We start from the raw sequence: 20,181 nt of genomic DNA, 5'->3' as shown, positions 1-20,181 counted from the left end.
ACCGGAGAAAGTGAAACAGAAACCAGAAGATGATTGATTGTTGGTTGCTTAACGTTCAGTGGCAAATATTTCATGCATATTCAGGACTAGAACAAGTTCATAATAAATACAATAGGTAGGTTGTTTTAATAGAGGCCATTTAGGATGATGGTCGGAGAAATTTGGACTGCCACTGGAAAATGAGGGTATATTGGATAGGGACAGACATTTTGCCTTGCCACAGGCCACCTACGAAGGTGGAAAAATGGTCAAAATGGGTGCAATTTTAGGTATCAGTACATTATGTAAATATGGATACAACTACTAAATGAATACAGAAAGGACACTTTTGTCTGTTACACAAAGAAAGTGAAATAGGTGAACATTGGGTACCTTAACGATTGCTAGCTATTTAACTAAGTTTCACCAACATTTGTTTCTCTGTAAAAACACCTGTACTAAATCGGGAATATGACGGTTGTTTTCTCGTCATCCTGTTGGTTAATATCTATATATAGGTGAGCGTTTAGTTTTATCAGGATAAAAGGCTATCCCATTATGTGTGCTGTCCATATCCGGTGCAATTTAGAGCTTGTTTTGTCTATACGTGTATACAGGCGGTCGATTTAGGTTTGCTGTCTATACCCGCGGCTATTAAGAGGTTTCTATAACGTGTACTGTCAAAATAAAAAAAAAACGTTTTAGAGCTTTTCAAGCTGTGTCTTGTCTTTACTCGGGCGATTACGAGCGTGTCATATACTGAAAATAAGGCTCGCTGGTGCGTGCAAACTTAGGACTTGCTGGAAATGACCTTTATCACAACGGTAAAAGAATGATAACTCAAAATAATATGGATCATAAAAGGCAGAATTCCTTTAATCAATCTTGCAGGGTAAAACGGACTTCAAAATAATGTAATAAAAAAGCCGGGTTTCGGGTATTTGATACAAAAAAAAAACAACGTTTGATATGACAGTCACGTGGTTGTTGATGTTACAATTTCATACCTAAATATTCTCTAAGGTGTAATACCACCATTGATTTTTCCCTATTAGTCTTTGTTAAATTGGCACTTTTAAAAAAATCGTACAGTATTTACCTTTATTTCAACCAAAGAAATACTTTGCATGTGTAAAGTTCAATCCTTTCCAGTGATACAGTGAAAATTTCACACTACATTTCATTGCATATAAGAAAGTAACCACCGCCGAGGGTAGACAACCCAATTTTTACACTGTTATTTACTGGTTACCTGCTTTGGTAACGATGTAACCTTAACGTTCCAAAATATTTTATAAGACCATCAAATAAAAAAAGAATGATGCTTTCAGACACTCAACATACATATTTACGACTCAGAAAAATTTAAGTGCATTGAAATGCAGGGTTAATTTTCTACAACTGTCAAATTCAAGGGAATATTTTTTTAGGCCTACTTTCGTATGCAACCGGATGTGACGTACCATGATTTGGTGGTATTACACCTAAAGAACACCTAAATGTCAAATAAACTTAATGCAATTTTTTTCCCTCCAATTGCAAGTTATTTCAAGTATAACTGTCAAGTTTTGTCTCAGTCAGAACTATAGTTTCAGAGAAAATCACTATAATGTAAGGCCATATCCTACGGCAATTTCAGTCCAATTTCTTCGAAAAATCCTAATTTCAGTGTATCATTATAAAATGCAGTGTTGACTAATATCTGATCATAAACTCATGATATATGCATTCAAACAATTAAATAGAATACAAAAGACAACTTTAAGATGATAAACAATTTTATTGCACCTTTTAGAGTTCATTTGAAGGTCTGTTTTGGTCCATTTTTCCTCCTTCCTTCCTTTTTCATCAAAACTTGATATCTTTTGTCTAAAAAATAAAACAAATGTGATTATTTTCCCACAAAAATGAAATAAATGTAATGTTAAATCAATAATTAAAGTGTTTTAGCTGAAAGAACTGTCTCTATAAATGTTAACAGTCTACACGGAAGTTTCTATAAGCCCTTATGTGATCATTTATTGCTACTGGTATCAAAGTCTTTTTATTTACTCATAACAGTATATTTCTAATAGATTTACACAAAAAGTCCACTTTCTTGTATTTTACATTAGAAAATGGGGAGAAAGAGTAATAAAAAAATACCTCAAAATGTTTTTAAAAAGGGTTATGTCCCTTGGAATGCTGGTACAAAAAATAATTGGTAAGAATTATAAAGTTGAAGTATGTGAGACTGGATTCTGATGTGTATAAATCCAGGACAAATAAGTGTTTAGATGAGTTATTGTCTGTGCAAAATGTAGACGGCACAATGGCAAATTGTAAACTTTTGCGGCCAAAACAAAAAAAAACATGATGATAGTTGATACATACTTTAATGCTGAAGTGTCATCTGCAGACCAATTCACATATAAGATTTTTTCAACAGAATGCTCTTCAGAACATGGTTAACACTGAAATAAAAATATTCACATGTTGTATAAACAAAACAAAAACTGTAAGGGTAATTTAAAATTTAACACAGTAATCTAAATACAGCTTCGTCTGTCCACCCATTTGACTAAGAAAACACCCGTAAACCCCCATTTCAATGCAATTTTACCTCAAACGTACTTTCTGTGTCTAAATCCATTCCGAATAGTCCATGTTTACAATGTATAAACTGGTTTATTAATAACTTTTAAAAATGAAAGTACAATAGGGTCACGAGTTCACATTTAGTTTCCCTAAATAGGTGTAATACCACCATTGATTTTTCCCTATTAGTCTTTGTTAAATTGGCACTTTTAAAAAAATCGTACAGTATTTACCTTTATTTCAACCAAAGAAATACTTTGCATGTGTAAAGTTCAATCCTTTCCAGTGATACAGTGAAAATTTCACACTACATTTCATTGCATATAAGAAAGTAACCACCGCCGAGGGTAGACAACCCAATTTTTACAGTTATTTACTGGTTACCTGCTTTGGTAACGATGTAACCTTAACGTTCCAAAATATTTTATAAGACCATCAAATAAAAAAAGAATGATGCTTTCAGACACTCAACATACATATTTACGACTCAGAAAAATTTAAGTGCATTGAAATGCAGGGTTAATTTTCTACAACTGTCAAATTCAAGGGAATATTTTTTTAGGCCTACTTTCGTATGCAACCGGATGTGACGTACCATGATTTGGTGGTATTACACCTCTATGTCAATGCATTTTTAGTTGTGTTTTCGCTGGAGAGTGGCGTGTAATTTTGAATGCTAACACAAAACAAAAATGAATAAAAAGTTGCTGAACTTTAAAGTCTGTTAAAACATAATATAAGTGGTTGGTTATAACTCGCATGTTAGCTTCAACATATAATATATAAACATGACAAGAAGTGGTATTGATTTTCAATGAGAAAATTCAAATTACCTGTTTATTAGTCATTATAGGTCATCGTACAACAACAAGAAAAACCCTTTCTGTTTAGTCAGCTATAAAAGGCCCCGGCATGAAAAATGTTAAACAGTTCAATCGAGAAAACTAACGGCCTTATTTATAACAATACAATTTACGGAAAACAAATATGACAGACATGAACCAACGACATCCACTGAAATATAGGATCCTGACTTGGGACAGGCACATAAAGAATGTGGCGGAATAAACATGTTTGAGAGCTCGAAAAATTTTACTATGTCTTTTCAACATTAGAAATATAATTAAATAGAATACAACATTCTTGCAACATGTAGGTAGCAATAGCAAATCTATTCATTTTCTAAACCATATGGTCATTTTTAATACATAAGGAAATGTCAGTCTGCTATATGAGTACCAACAAGTACTTTTCAGAGCAGTAGATATAAAACTATAACGAACACATCATTAATAAGTACATGTAGCAAATCTATTATCTGTATTTATCGGTCAATCAATTTCTAAAAAAATACCGAAATTTATCTTGCTTTATGAGTTACAACACAACTATTACTATTTCTGTAGAACATACGAGGTAAAACTATATACACACCTGTTATAAGTAACAAAACTTTTAATTTCTTCACCGATCAGTCAAATCTCAGGAAACTTCAGTTTGATATACATAAGAATGATAAGTTACGACATTTTTGTCGACAGTTTTACCTTGCTATATATGTAGCATACAAAATGCTATTTCTTTAGAACATTAGGGGTAAAACTGTATAGAACACACCACATCAATTTTCCAAATCAAAAATCAAGGCTAGTATCGAAAAACACAATATTTCATGATAGTATTACCGTAACGGTGTTAAATTAATAACCTTTAAGAATAAGTTATTTCAAAGAATCAATGATTTTACATGGATGGTATCTAATATTTTCATTATTTAAAGCAAAAATATTATCAAGGTAACGGTAAATGTTTTTAAATTCATCAATAAAATGTAATTTAGACGGATCTTTATTGAGTTTGGTCATAAACTGTGATTCATGACAATTAAAGAACAAGCATAATTTTGAAAGGGCGCATTAATTTTAAGATACGAAATATAAAGGTCAATCACAGATTGCTCCAATAATTTGCTTTTGAAGCGATATTTGAAGGCAACTATTTACTATAAAGATATTATGTTTTAACAGATTTTAAAGTTCAGCACCTTTTTTATTCATTTTCGTATTTTTTTACATATTTAGCATTCAAAACTATACGCCATTCTCCAGCGAAAACAATGCCAAGAATGCATCGACAGAGAAAATAAATAGATACAAAATTGTAACATAAACCACGTGACTGTTATAGCAACGTTTATTTTGAGTCAATAAAGGAAACTATATCTGTTTTATCGTCATATGTTTTCTTTCAATTTAATACAACTCAGTTTATATTTTTTGATACTCTTTTTGTATTCAATGACCAAACCTGGCTATTCAATACATTATTAATAAGTCCGTTTTTCTCTGCAAGACAGGTAATGAATTCTGCCCTTATTATCAATAGTATTTGAGTTATTCTTTTATTTCTAAAATCTCCCCCAAGGGTGACTGGGGTATAGAAATATGGTCACTTGGTCTTCTCCCGACCGGCAGTAAAACGCTTGCGTCCGTTTGGCTGTGCGGGATGTATCAAGTTCGCAGTCACGTCCGGTCAGAAGGGGGACGTTAAATCCGATGCCTCGTGTAAAGAGAGTGCCATGCTCTTTGTACGTTAAGAACCCTTGTAACAACTCTTTGAGGGGTCCGTAGGTGGCCTGTTGCAAGGCAAAATTTTTGTCCCTATCCAATATACCCTCATTTTCAAGTGGCAGTTAAAATTTCCCCGACCATCATCCCCTCTACTATATAATGATTAGAGAACACGTTACCAGAATGTCATAATCAACATTACCAAAAAAATCATTATCAAGATATGTTAGTATAAAAACTGACCCAACTAAGTTAATTTCATAACGACAAAAGTACACCAAAGAAGCAGAAATGTTGATGCTGATTGTTATTCTTGTGTGTTGTGATCGTGCCTTATCATGCTGTTTGGATCCAGGTAGGTGTAATGTTTTGCTTACATTATTATTATTATTATTACTATTATTATTATTATTATTATAAGCTTTGTGTAGTTAGTTTGTCTTTTTTTCTTCTTCGAAAAATACTGTTGCCTGCCTTTCTCCTACTAACAGAGTTGAAGCAATCGACACATATCGCTATCATTCATCTACGTTTGATAGTCAGATCTGCCAAGGAGTTGAATGTCCCCTTGGTATTTTCTTATCAAGCGCACCCAAACAGGTTTATATCAACAGAATGTGTCATGCGTACTGAAAGAATTCTATTAAGATTAATTTCCAGAGAATTCACACCTACAAGAATAAAAACAACATGATTATGCAAAATCACAACACACAATTATATATATACAATAACCAGGATTTTTGTTTGATTTTTGGAAAGTTCATTATTTTTATCCATTTTGTTCCTTTTTAACTGTTCAAAAGACTGATACCATGGAACACCTTGTACAACTAACAAAATATTGTCTTATGAGTATCACTCAAACAGTTATTGCAAGGCTTTTCGGACGTTTCTATTTAGTTCCACCGACTCCAAGCAATTTACAGCTACTAAAACGCAATCAAACCAGTATTGCGATCGGTTGGGATTCTCCAGATTTTGATATACCCGTTAAATTCAATATCTACTACGGGATAACTCCTTCAACGAATTACAAAAAATCAGTGACAGCGCCTGGTAAAATGTTCAAAGCTCATGGGCTAAAGGCTGGCACTGAATACAAGTTCCAGTTATCTGCCAGTTCTGCAGATGGAGAAAGCCAACTTGGCGATCCACTATTCATACGCACTCTGAAAGACCGTAAGTATAAACATCATTTTCTTGTTTAAGAACATGCATTACCCTTTGTGTATCGTACTTAACACATGATACAGTTTGTTCTTTTTTAAAAAAACATTTACAGTAAATTAAATGTGGACTAACACTAAGGTAACTCTACGGTCTATTTTTATACACTATAAATTCAGAACCTTTAGTGAGTAAGCAAAAGGGGGAAAGACTTGTCTGATGTTTTTTCCTGTTTATTTAAGAAATTATTCATTTCTTACATAATTTATGACAGTTGTATTGTCTTTCACACTAGTTTTTGGTAACATTAGCCTGAGACTTCAAAAATCAATCTTCTACGTATTACATATATATGTTACCACAAATCAAAGTTAAGTACACTATGACCAAAGGCAAAAAGTAAAGAAAACTTCACAGAAAACGATTGAACAAGAAAAAAAACCATCATATAAAGGGGTTCAATTCAGGTATTTAGGAATTTTAAAACCAACATTTCTCTAAAATTAGCAGACATATATGCTTAGCTCTGAAATTGGCAAATAAAGTTTACATTAGAAATAAACGTCCTTTTTATATGATAAAATCGTAGATGAATATAAATAGTTTATATAGAGTATGATTTCCGTGATCACACCAGGTGTTTCATGGATGATCTCAACCAGATAGCTCCGTACCATATGTTTAGATAGGCAAACAATAAATCGCCTGGGATCTTAAAAATCCAAGATGGTGTTAACAGAATAGACATAACTAAAGGTCAACTTTACCTTGGGCATTCCATTGTGTTTGTTGTATAATTATATATACTATGAACAGAAAGTGATCAGACAAAAGCTTGCATTTAAATTACAAGCCATTACATTTTGGCCTAAGATCAAATGTTTGGAAGGCCCAACGCCACCTACTATATTTGAGAATAAAAATCAGAAGACCTAAATAGAAACGACATTCTATATAATGTTAAGTCGATTACAGCATTGAATTCTATCATAACCTTCATCGGGAGCGCCAAGACCAAATGGATTTAAAGCAAAACTTATATAACTAAAACAGCATAAAACAAAAATGGTGTAAGCAAAAAAAACAAGGGTAAACTTTTCATTGGTTTGCAAACTTATATGAAAAATATAATTCTTGGAAGAGGAATCTAACAAAAGAAAGAAAAAAAAAGAAATTCATGTCATTTCGGAAGCAGCGGCGACTACAAGCGGATAATTATGACCTTTCGGATTGATAGTCCACACCAACTTTTAAACCGATGAAATTCAATCTGAATTTTGTGATTAGAAATTATATTTTATAGTGCCACATATTCTGTTTTTTTTTTTATTTCAGAGAAAACAGAGTGAAGAGATGTGTTTTGAAAACACTAGACGATGATAGTTAATTTTTATTTTTTAGTTTTTTAAGCAAGACACACCAATTATGTTTGAAGACATATTAAATAGATTGTATACTGTATATTGTATTGCATGTACGCCTGTCCTAGTCAGGAGCCTCTGGCCTTTGTTAGTCTTGTATGTTTTTTTTAAATTTAGTCCATTTATTTGTTTTGGAGTTTAGTGTGACGTCCATTTTCACTGAACTTGTACACAATTTTATTTAGGCATATTGACATATTCCTACATTTCCGTTCTCAATTTTAAGTATAAGATACAGAACAAAAAAACAGGACGGTATAGTTTTTTCTGCATGTCGAAGTCAGGTCAATTCCCGGGCGATAGCAGAAAAACTTTACGGTTGGTTGTTACCATCCCGTTTATATTGTTACTTTTGTTTTGGATCTGACTTGTACGACGTTTCCAACTAGAAAGTAATACAATTTGCATTTAAGACGATTGCATAATTAAAAAGATTGAACACAAAAAAATTGCATACCGGTTTATGTATCACGATGTTTAAAGATATTTAGTCTTTAATGAATTAGTATATTGCATTAACACTAGCGCTTCTCAATTCTTTAAAATGTAAATTATTGCTTATTCCTTTGATATATATGTCATTGAAGTAGGAGTAGATTGAAAGTGAAGAAAAAGGGGGGAGAGGGGGGGGCTTTGTAAAGTAACAAGCCAAAATAAATACCTTTAACCTATATTTGCTATCATAATAGTCTAATATAATTGAGAATGGAAACGGGGAATGTGTCTAGAAATAGTCTACAAGTTAGTTAATGTCCCCATTCGTAGCCACTTTATATTTTAATAACAAAATTAACTGTCAAAAGGGGGGGGTCTTTTAATTTTGCCCCTCACCTTTGCAAGTGTGTAATGGTCCCCTTTCCCGACTACTACGCCCCTGCGTTTAAATAAACCCCTTTACACCAAAAAAAAAAAGCAAACATACATACATACAAACAAAGTCAAAGAAATATGTTTTTCCTCCTCCATCCCAAGTGTGTGTGTGTGTGGGGGGGGGGGGGGTGCTCCCTTCCACGGCTCATACTATGACGTCAATAGTTCAAGTGTCGCAGATTCTGAGGTCAAGTGTCGCAGGTTCCGAAATAACGATAAGGTCTATACATTAGGGGAATGGTCATCCTGGATCTGAATGAACTCATGATTGTAAACATTTGGAGGTGGGAAAAAGGTTGGTTAAGGGTACACGGGGTGCTCATTTCCCAAATCCTGTTTTTCTTGTCACATAGTAATTTTTTCCAATTTCCCAAACTTTATCTCATTCTTTCCCCATTTAACTTTTTTTTTGTTACTCCCTACACCCCACATCCTAACTGTTTTGCCTCCTATAACCCACATCCCAAAAGCATGCCACCCCCTTTAAAGTGTATTGACAAAAATACAGAACTCGATGGTGAACCAAAAAGGGGGTAGTATTTTATCCTGATAAAAATAAACACTCACCTATATATAAATATTAACCAACAGAATGACGAGAAAACAACCGTCACATTCCCGATTTAGTACAGGTGTTTTTACAGAGAAACAAATGTTGGTAAAACTTAGTTAAATAGCTAGCAATCGTTAAGGTACCCAATGTTCACCTATTTCACTTTCTTTGTGTAACAGACAAAAGTGTCCTTTCTGTATTCATTTAGTAGTTGTATCCATATTTACATAATGTGCTGATACCTAAAATTGCACCCATTTTGACCGTTTTTCCACCTTCGTTTATTTGTGAAACAGACAAAACTTTATATACTGTTGTTTATTTTGAAAATTTATCCTTATTTGCTATAAAGTTAATTTTAATTTTAAATCAGAACCATTTAAAGAGCCTACATGTATGACATGTTCTCCATCGGACCAGCCTTTTATTCCCAGATCAGAAACACCTATATCCTCAGCACCTATCAACACACCCCTAAATTTAACCAAGACCGTTACACCAGTAATTATAGAGTCAACTAATGAGGAACCCATGGATTTATCTAAGAGCAGTACAACTTTGTCACCAACAACCTCACCAGTACCACTTCCATCACCATTACCATCATCATCACATGTACCATCACCATCACCCGTATACTCATCATTACCCTCACAGTCATCTGAAACACCTTTGGACCTTTCGATAAATTCAGACAAAACCATCCTACCAGCAGAAATAGATTGTACCCTACCCACAAACCAGTGGAACAAACCTAAAAAAAAATAAAGTAGATCTTCCAGATTATAACGATATATCGCTCAATCCAAGGCAAAAACTATTTCCGTTAAATTGAGAAAATTTACCATTTATTTATCGTTTATTAAAACTTAATTTTCACAATATTGCCAAAGATGACGCATTCAAGTTAGACTTCCCTCTTATTTTATCAGACAATCCCCAAATCGCCTAACTTAGTTTCAAGTGCGCGTATAAACGCGAAAAACTTGTATTAGCTCACTGCCAAATCAGCAAAACAGAAATCGACACGGTTCGGGATTCACATGGATACATAATGAAGATTTGCCCAAAGTGTGGAGAAGAGAAAACACAAACTTCTGGATACTGGCGTTCTAGTTAGTCTGGTAAAATTTGCAGAGCCAGTCTCCGGGTAATACAAGGTTAGAAATCAATAGAATAAGGATAAGCGTTTGACGCGGCTGATTTTAGCTTGGCACTCTCTTAACACGAGGCATCGGATTTAACGTCCCCATTTAATATCACCAGGCGTGACTGTGAGCCCGATACATTCCGCGCAGCCAATCGGACGCCCCACTTCGGCTACGTTTTACTGCCGGTCGGGATAAGAACAAGTGACCACATTTGTTTTTTCTATGCTTAATGCTAACTAGTTTAAGTACCCGAAATTCCTGAGCGACATAACACTGCTCGTATACACTTCCGACACTGCTTAATATTTTCATGCAGAATTCGTTAAACTATTAACGACAAATTTATTTTCCATTACCTGTGTGACGTAAAAAAAATAATAGTCACTTCATGTCCTGTAACTTATATTTACACGATCAACAAGAAAAATACAGATACAGAAGTTGCAGAAGAAAAATATTTGCCCTTCGTTCACTCATAATAACTAATAGTTGTTTTCAAACCATCAACAAACTGAAGATTACGGTGCATGTCTAAGTGAGGTTGTTTTTGATAGCTAATCAATTATATTGAATTTATCCTTAATAACAACAACAATTTTTATTTGGCAATCAAGACGCCCCGAGGAGCAGTACAATTACAGTTTAATTAAACAGTTGGAAGGCAAACGCCTGAATCTGACAGATAGAGGTCAATTTGTCGACAAAAAAAGAACCCGTATGTAAAATGTTTACGCCCACAAACAGCGCCACCTATATTTTTTTCTGCGGCATATTTGAGAACGATGTCCCATTCTGTAGTAAATTAAAACATTAAATTAACTAAAACATAGAAAAGTAAGTGTAAAACACAAATTGAAAGATATATTTGCAGATGACTGTTTATGCATGATACGCTGGCAATGTGCGCAATGTCCTTTAATCCAAGACTGAAAATTAGTTTGTTTCCTACGTCAAGATGGCGGATTTCAATGTTTACATTTTTTCACCTATTTATAATCTGACACAAATTCGTATCCAATCATTTATTAGCAATTTTATTATTGATCTTTGAAGATCATCCAATTAAATTTGCCGTTAGAAAGTGGCTTCACGTTACCAGCCGTCGTTACAAAGTAGCCATGTGTTTTGTGGGGATACCTTGGGAATGTTGTGTATTCAAAAATTACGGTAAAAATCAATGTTATCTTCCTTATATTTCCATGCATGCACAATTTATAACAGCAAATCCATTCTTAACAGACCCCATAAGGTAAACGGACATATTTAACTGTCTGCTTGAGCAAAAATTCGTGTAAATAAGTCTGATGGGTCGTTTTGAATTCAAGCACAGCAGACAAACACGTGGTAGATTGTTTATGTTTGGCAGTGTGTTTACCTGAATTGCACGTTGATGTTACTATATACTTACAACCTTTATCGTGTTATACTTTCAAGAGTTATATAATACATCTTACCCAAGAAATACGTCTAGGTAGGTGCAGGGACTTCCTTTACTTGGTCCTTAACTAGTGAGGGTGTAATGATACATTACAGCATTTTTTGCATTTGATATATTTCATGTACATGTACATTTTATGTACTCAAAGAACAATAAAGTAAATGAACGTACATGGGTATACCCTAGGTATACATTTTGACTCTCATAACAGGTTGGAACAAATAGAACAGATAGCAATTGACAATAATGTAATGCTAAAATGCTAATTGATGGGGTTAAATCATCAACATCATTTTTTCTAGTATACAGCAGCTCCTCTAAGGATTAGTAAGGGCATACTTTACTAAAAGTCCAGTGGCTATAAGTCCTGTCTTTTTTGCCTCTGATATTTACTTATTTATATTATAATTTCTAATGTTCTCTTGTGCATGTAGTAAGGCAAAAGCTATTGTTACTCTTATTTTCCTCATTTGCCTTAAAACAATGGAATGTATTGATTGTTGATGTATGTAAAGTGACTTGTAATTTAACTGTCACTGCTAACAGAGACTTGGACTCTGGTGATAAGTTTCCAGAATGTTATCTCATTGGCAACTATATAATAAATGTCAGTTTCCCCGTTATAAGTTTTAAGAAAAGAATTTAATGATAATATTATAATAAGTTGTAAAAAAATTGAAAAGTTATAAGCACAAGTGCCAAATCTAATTGGCTTTTCATTCAAGAAAACCTAGAGGCATTGAAAAGTGTTGAAAAATAAATGTTTTGAACTCAGAAAACTATCAATATATAGAGTACAGATATTGTTTTAATTGGGCCTTTGGGAATATTTGCCTGTTAATTGAAGATATAATTGTTATATGCCTTTTCAAATATATGTGTGGCTCTGATCTGGCTGTGGTTTAAAATCTAAGAATGGAGTTGGTTATCTCCATATTTATCTGATTTATATCAACATCATTGTTCCATTATATATATATAAATCATTGTAATACATGTACATTACTTTGCTCTTCATATGCCCTTTATTTGGAATAAAATATCTTGTCTTATACCACATTTCTTTATTTTAGTACTGACAGGTTAACTTTTAAAAGCATTCAAAGTAAGTGAGTTGATGACAAGCTTAGTCAATGATTGTAAATCCAGATAATATCATGAGTTTTTTTTTATATAGTAAATAATGTTATTAAACTGATTATCTCAATTAAAAGAACTGACATTCCGCTTTGAATTTATTTCTGATATCAGAATAATAAATTTCTTTTTGTTGTCCTTTTTCAAAAAATTCTGAACATACTGTATTTAAGTCAGTTTTGTTTTTGTCTGAGACTACTATAACATGGGAGGTGACCAAAATCTCTATGTTATACATTGAAGTAGTCTCAGGTTTTTGTAGTACAATTGACTATGCATTTTAGAGCAGGTAAATGTGAATTTGGATAAAATTTGAAGTTGATTCAGTATATCTAATGACATAATACCACTATTTTATTTCAACAAAGCATTTTCAAATTTTATTTTATACTGGTCAGCTTAGGTTATTATCCAATCAATAATTTAATTGAAAGGACAGTTGGTTGCAGGACTTTTGAATTCAAATATAAGAAAGAAGAAGAAATATAAAGCAAAACTTGAAATATTACATATAATAGGATTTATGATAACTGCAGGATATATCAGATTGCAATACAGCTTTTGTTCAGTTATCTTTGTGTTGATTATTATGTTTTAAATCCCTTTCTGGTTCTTTGGATGTTCAGATTTTTTTCTCTTGATTAAGGCAAGCAACAGAACTTGTACAACTTATATAGTTTCTTATCTCAGGGTGAATCCAGAAAATTTTAAACATAAGTGGTGATATTCTCAACCGAGGATAAAAAGGAGGGTTCCAACTATATGCATGATCCCATTCAAATGCATTAATCTTCCATAAAAAGAGGAGGTTCCAATCACCAGACTCCCTGAGATCTGCAATTGTATCTTAAAGCAGCTATAATAAAACAAAAATTGTGCATGTACTTCTGGCCACTGCAGATTGATTTTATTTTCAATCTATGATCCTCTATGGTAATGGTCACAATTTTGAAGACTATATTTCCTTTTTTTTCCATATTTTTGTTTAAATGTAATCTTCTGCTTCTGCTTCTATTGTAACACAGGTTCTTCTGACAAATGACTGATAAACCCATCTTGTATCCTTCTATCTACCAAAAGGGTGTTTGAGAATATATATATACAGAGACATATATTGTATTATTGTATTTCAGAGAAAAAGTCAGTCTGTTATAAAATGTAGGTATTGTCTTCTTTGGAAGTGTTCAAAAACCTGTAAGAACTTGAAAAAAATGTCATATTCAACCTTTCCATGACTATTTTAATGTTACAACAGTAGAGGAGCATGGAATATTGAAAGGTATTCAAGAATTCTTCGAAATAGATCTGCAATCATTAATTTTACTCAAATTTACTGTTGTGAACTTGCAATATCCTATGATGCGCGTACCGAGTTATCTCCCTTTGATCTCCGCTTCGCCACGAATAAACTGACACAATTGCGTATCCGGGGTTTTTGTGATCTGATATTGTTATATTAGGAGCAAAAAACGGTTTTACTTCATATTGTATACCCCTCAACACGTTACCAAACCTATTTAAGGATTTATTAAGGATTTTCCGTGGACCTACGCAAATTTTCAGAAAAAAAATTTCACTTCAGTCGTGAATTTATAACATTTTAACAATACTTTTTTATTATAATTATATAAAATAAGAAAGCTTATTCAATCTAGAATTGAACACTTTGGTTTTTATTAATGTACGAGTACAAATAAGACGATACGAGTCCAAAAACCACGAGACATGCACGTTTACCAAAAAATCGTAAACTCTGACCTTTTATCACGTGACCAATGTCTTGAACTTAGAAGCCATTAAATCGTTTGCCGTTCAACTGAAAGTGTACACATATTTGTGGTGATTAACGTATTCGTTATTTGCTGATCGATGCATGTAAATATTTAATTAATAATTCACACAGGTAATGGAAAATAAATTTGTCGTTTACAGTATAAGAGTCAGGTTTCTATGTAAAGCAAAATTTTGTCTATTGAAATATTGTACCACAAGACAATATTTCATGGCTATATATCATGAAAAATTGTTATCGTTTAGAAAATGTACAGAGGAGGACAAATTTGCATAGTGAAATGTTTATAGACAATATTTCACAGATGCATACTATGGAATTTTGTCTTGTTAAAGGGAGGTTATATTTTGGGTGAATGAAGACAATATTAGGCAGCAACCATTTGATTTTCTGGGGGGGGGGGGGGGCTATGGGTTTTTTTTCTGGACAAATTTTTTTTTTTTCGCCTAAAACAATCTATTTTTTTTCGCGACAAGTCAAAAACAATTTTTTTCTTTCAATTTTAGCATTACATATAGTGGCAGCTGAGGGTGAAACAAACAATTTTTTTTCTCAGAATCAAAAACAAATTATTTTGTTCTCCAAAAACTGGAAACAAACTTTTTTTTCAAAAAAAAAAAACATAGCCCCCCAGAAAATCAAATGGTTGCTGCCTTATTTCATAGATAAATACTACGATATTGTGTCCTGTTAAAGGGAGGTTATATTTTGGTTATATTTCGTGAGTATTGAGACGATATTTCATAGACAGATCGTCATGGAATGTTGTCTCATGAAGGAGAGGCTATCAACATATATTCAAGTATATAGGATTTTTATCTGAGACAAATTCAAATTCAAATATATTTTATTGCTAATCAAAGCGCCCACAATGTCACAAAACCGGGTTTCAACCCACCTTTTTTTCTTAAAAATGTCCTGTACCAAGTCAGCCAAATACCCCTTGTTATATTATACTACTGTTGCCTTTATCTAAGATTATATGTCATCTTAAATCGACAGTTTTTTATATATTGTATGATGCATAGCGTCCAATGGCAAATATTTCATATAAAAAAGATGTGGTATGATTGCCAATGAGACAACTGTCCACAAGAGACCATGCATGTTCAGGACATAGATACAATAGGTAGGTTTTGTCATAAAAGAGACCATCTGAAATAATGGTTGGGGAACTTTGGACTGCCACTGAAAATGACAATTTTTAATAGACTATTGTATCAAATGAAATATTCAATCGGAGCCTTTCTTTAGTGATAAATGTATTACACTTGACAATAAACAACCACTTTTCTGAATATCTGTAGTAGATAAACTTTAAATCGGTCACATGCAGTTAGAAACAATTTGACATGTGTAGCATGTACGTATGGAAACACTAAATGGAATCGTGGGGAAACAAAAATGTGGAACCGAAGACCCTGTTGAACATTATGTTAAAGATTTCTCTGACTCCTGCAAAGTTCAAGAATTTAATATGAATACAAAAGGACAGAGTGGCAGTGTGTTGCGGTAGGGTTGCATCAAGTTAAAATTTCCCTTAGTATCGTACAGCTTGTTTTTTAAAAACTTCCCTCCGACTCATTTTCTGAATAGTTATATTTAAAATAAAATTTAAGATTGCTATTTTTACCTCCTTGGATCCTGACTTTTCATAGCAGTTGTCCGTAAACAACCAATTAAGATAATGGGCCTTTTTACAGTAAAATAAAGCATAATGAAATATGCGTTTACGTTGTAGTGGCTTTGATGCCGTCAATATTAATATACGTAACTAATTAAATTATATATTTCAATCAAATTGCTTTATAAAATAATTTTTTTATTTTGGTGATGTAATGAACGAAAAAAAAACCATTTTCATTTTTGTATCGTTTAGAGCTGGCATTTTTCTCATTGTCAGTTGCAGTATCGTTTGCTTTTTTGCACATAAAAAATGTAGAAGAGCAAACATAAACCGAAATGCCGACAAGTTGACCGTGGTGCAAAAATTAGCCTAGATGTGTCCATAAATAGGGGAAGTAATGAACAAAATGCGGAAGTCGAGGACCTAGAAATGGCAGGTTTCTTGATATCGGCAATCAAATCGGATTGCTGTTGATAAATCAAGTGATGCGGTGCAAGATATGATTCCGGAGAATCAATAAAGCAAGGACAATACAAAATATTTATCAATTCCTGCAAATAAATCACGAATCAAGACTTTATTCAAGTGTAATAAGTGTACATATTGAATAAAATAGTGGATAAACCAATATGAAACTAAAACATTTCTCTAACAAAAGTCAAGAAGAAACGGTATTATTTGAGCACCAGTGTTAAGGTGTTGAAATGCTTATACCATACCGTTCCTTAAATTCTCTTCAGATAGAATTATTTAAAAACTTTAAGTTCATATTTTAAAAAAAAATAAATGAAATTGTCCAGAACTTTTTTTTGATCGTGATATGCAAACAAATCACAACATAAATTTCTCCTTTTTAATGTAACACAATGTTACAACATGTTTACCTATTTTTTTGTGATTTGTTCAAACAGTGTTGTCATTAAAGTGAGTGGTATTTTAAGTGAGAGGTTTAACTTGCTAAATTAATTCAATCATGTAAACGATTGATTGATTGTTGGTTGCTTAACGTCCAGTGGCAAATATTTCATGCATATTCAGGACGAGAACAAGTTAACAATAAACACAATAGGTAGGTTGTTATAATAGTGAATGATGGTCGGGGAAATTTGGACTGCCACATCATGTAAACGAAAAATAATTATTAATCAAAGACCAAAATAAATGAAAAGGTAGATTTTGTAAATAGTGTTTAATTGAATCAAACACTGGACTGTTTCCAGGTAAATAAAAACACATTTTTTAGTTGATTAACTCAAAATTCTCACTTTAGCTTTTCAGCTATTTAACGTTTCGATATAGTCTTGTCGTAACATAAATTATCGTCAAGGTTGGTAATCCAATTGCAACGTATCGACATGACAGTATGTTCTTACTAGAACTAGGATGACAGATTGAGTGAAAAACAATGTTGTCGTTGTGAATACGACGAAAAGCATATTAGCTCTGAGTCATAGTGACATTCTTTCTCTTTAATAAAATTAAACAATGTCTTATCTTAAACTGTCAAGTGAGTGTAATTAAATTTACTGTTATATTCCAAGCTTAATCAATTATAAAAATATAACAGATATTACTTTTAACATTAATTAACCAAATAAACTATCAAAAAAAAAATTATCGAAATCGAATGTCTATTTCCTTAATTCACAAATTACAGTACATTCAAGTCACAACAAAATTGCTGGTCTCTATTTCGGCGTATGATTTGTCTTTTTTGTTTTCTAAAGTCTAAATGCAAACAAACTTGCCCACTATCATCAATAGGGTATTTAGTTTAAGCATGTGTCTGATGACCCTGACTATCAACACACATGGCCCACATGTTTAAAATTTAAAAATAGGGGGTAAAATGCAGTTAACAAAAAAATATGGTGCCTCTAGTTTTACAACATAGGAGGAAGGTTGCTTTTGCCACCACGCAATGAAAATTAATTGTTTCGTGAATATTTATAAACATTTTGGGTACTAGTATTTTTGATTCAGCGTGATTTTTAACAGTTCATATTGATATTGAATAATGATTCGAAACATAGTTTCGCTTAAAGTGGCCACTCTAATACCCACCAAACAAATAATGTAGATTCTGACAATGAAAGTGATTAAAGATGATATAATATATTATATTCAATAAAGAATCTAGGGCAGCACTAGGTCAAATAACATCTTAATTCAAATTGCAGAAGAGCTAGTACACACAAAAAGCCGAATAAAACTTGTTTATTTCAACGTCTCTGGTTGTCAAACGTCACTGTGTACTTGTAGATCGCACACATACAAACGCCACTCCACTAATAGCAGGAAACTTAAAAACCAACCAGAAGAAGTACAACGTTGCTCATTATTTATATTATTATTTCATAATGATCGACCAAGGAAGGACCTCACATCAGAAATCTATTAAAGCACCTCTTTGTTCTCTCAGTGGTCTTCTATTAGGAGGTCGCTGGAATTGATAATAATGGTGATTGCATCTTAATAGCTTTTCAAGCTTTTGTATGAACATATATACATCATTCTTGTTTGTCTTTAATGTATTTCATTGTATTTAAAATGTATAATTGATTGTTTGTATTGCAGATCCTTATGGGTGTAATTTTGGTAACATTGTTCAGTGTTGCTGTTTAAGTGGAAGTAAAGATATATCTTAAGTAATACGACAATTGGACCTTTAAAGCAACGGGGAATGATATTGGTACAGTCATTGAGACGTGTGATGAACAGTCGTAAGAACAAAAATCAATAGAATGTCTGGGCAGTACTTAGAATCAGAAGTCCAGATCCATATATATATGTTTCTGAGAATTATTATGTTCCAACAAAAACTCAGAACATGCCTCTTTCACAACAATAGAGAAGATTTTAGAAATCAGTTAGTTTTTTTTCCTCACAAATACTAGTAAATTTGATTTAAAATTTGTACCAATAAATCCCCCATGACCCGATTGCTAAATATTTACGCTCACCCCACTTAATTTGTGTTCACTGCACCTTTTCCTTTTAGAAGTGAATTATTTTAGTCACTGCACAAGAATTCTTTAGAAATTAAATGTTTGATGAACAGTAGACGTCAAAAATTAATGTAGAAAAATATTTCTCTCTTCCTATAATTTGTCAGCATAGTAAACGTTGTCTCCTGTTTATCATGATCTTTAACATGTATACTATGACTGAAGACTCGTATTAGGTTTCCACCTTGATAGAAATTGTACAATGAAAAAGAATCATATACTTGGATTGGTATTAAAAAATGCTAATTTCTATTCGAGGTAGGACTTTTGTGCCCTAAAAGTTCCCGACTTCGAGCGTGTAAGGACGCCATGAATCAATGTGTAAGGTTCTACACTGTTACCTCTACCTTTGGGTGTTATTAAATGTTTATAATATTTTGGCCCTCAGGAAGTAATTTTAATTTTGTCGTTGCTAGTACTCAAGCAGATTAATTTTACAAGTAAACAGTTTTTGTTGCTGATAGACTGCAATAAATGTGTGGGTATACTGATATAAGACATGCAGCACTATCGTGCTCATGCTAAGAAATGGCACTAAACGTGCACCTGCAAACGGGTTAAATATCCGTCGGTTTTCGATTTAATTTTAGCGTACTACCAATGACAAAATAACCTTATTGTTATCTGATTGACCTTGACACCGACACATCCTGCTTTTTCTGGATAAGCCCAACCCGACCAAAATCGTTGCAATTTAAACATCTACTAAACTACGACTTCATAAGGCTGAATCCAATATTCTGCTTGGAAAGTGTCGGATACAATGAAAGTGTCAAAATCACGCAGGTAAATATTAAATAATTGTGTCGTTGGTAGTACGCAAATGTTAATTGGTAAACGACTAAAAATATTCAGTTTTCATAGGGAACAGGCTTTTAATCTGTTACG

The 20,181-nt window shown here is 32.9% G+C and overlaps 2 long non-coding RNA genes across 2 annotated transcripts; one reads left to right on the top strand and one right to left on the bottom strand.

Annotated features, from left to right (window-relative positions):
- Positions 1-1,739: 1,739 nt before the first annotated feature.
- LOC143051907 (uncharacterized) lies at positions 1,740-2,907 on the bottom strand. Its single transcript, XR_012970942.1, has 3 exons — positions 2,790-2,907; positions 2,353-2,432; positions 1,740-1,848 (listed from the first exon to the last, which is right to left on the bottom strand). It is a non-coding gene; the product is annotated as an uncharacterized LOC143051907 (long non-coding RNA).
- A 2,486-nt stretch (positions 2,908-5,393) lies between these two features.
- Positions 5,394-7,712, top strand: LOC143051073 (uncharacterized). The gene is made up of 3 exons (XR_012970576.1): positions 5,394-5,481; positions 6,030-6,308; positions 7,632-7,712. It is a non-coding gene; the product is annotated as an uncharacterized LOC143051073 (long non-coding RNA).
- The last annotated feature ends 12,469 nt before the right edge of the window (positions 7,713-20,181 follow it).

This window comes from Mytilus galloprovincialis, chromosome 11 (genome assembly GCF_965363235.1).
Source record: "Mytilus galloprovincialis chromosome 11, xbMytGall1.hap1.1, whole genome shotgun sequence".
Taxonomy (NCBI): Eukaryota; Metazoa; Mollusca; class Bivalvia; order Mytilida; family Mytilidae; genus Mytilus; species Mytilus galloprovincialis.
This window is presented reverse-complemented; position numbering and strand designations above follow the sequence as displayed.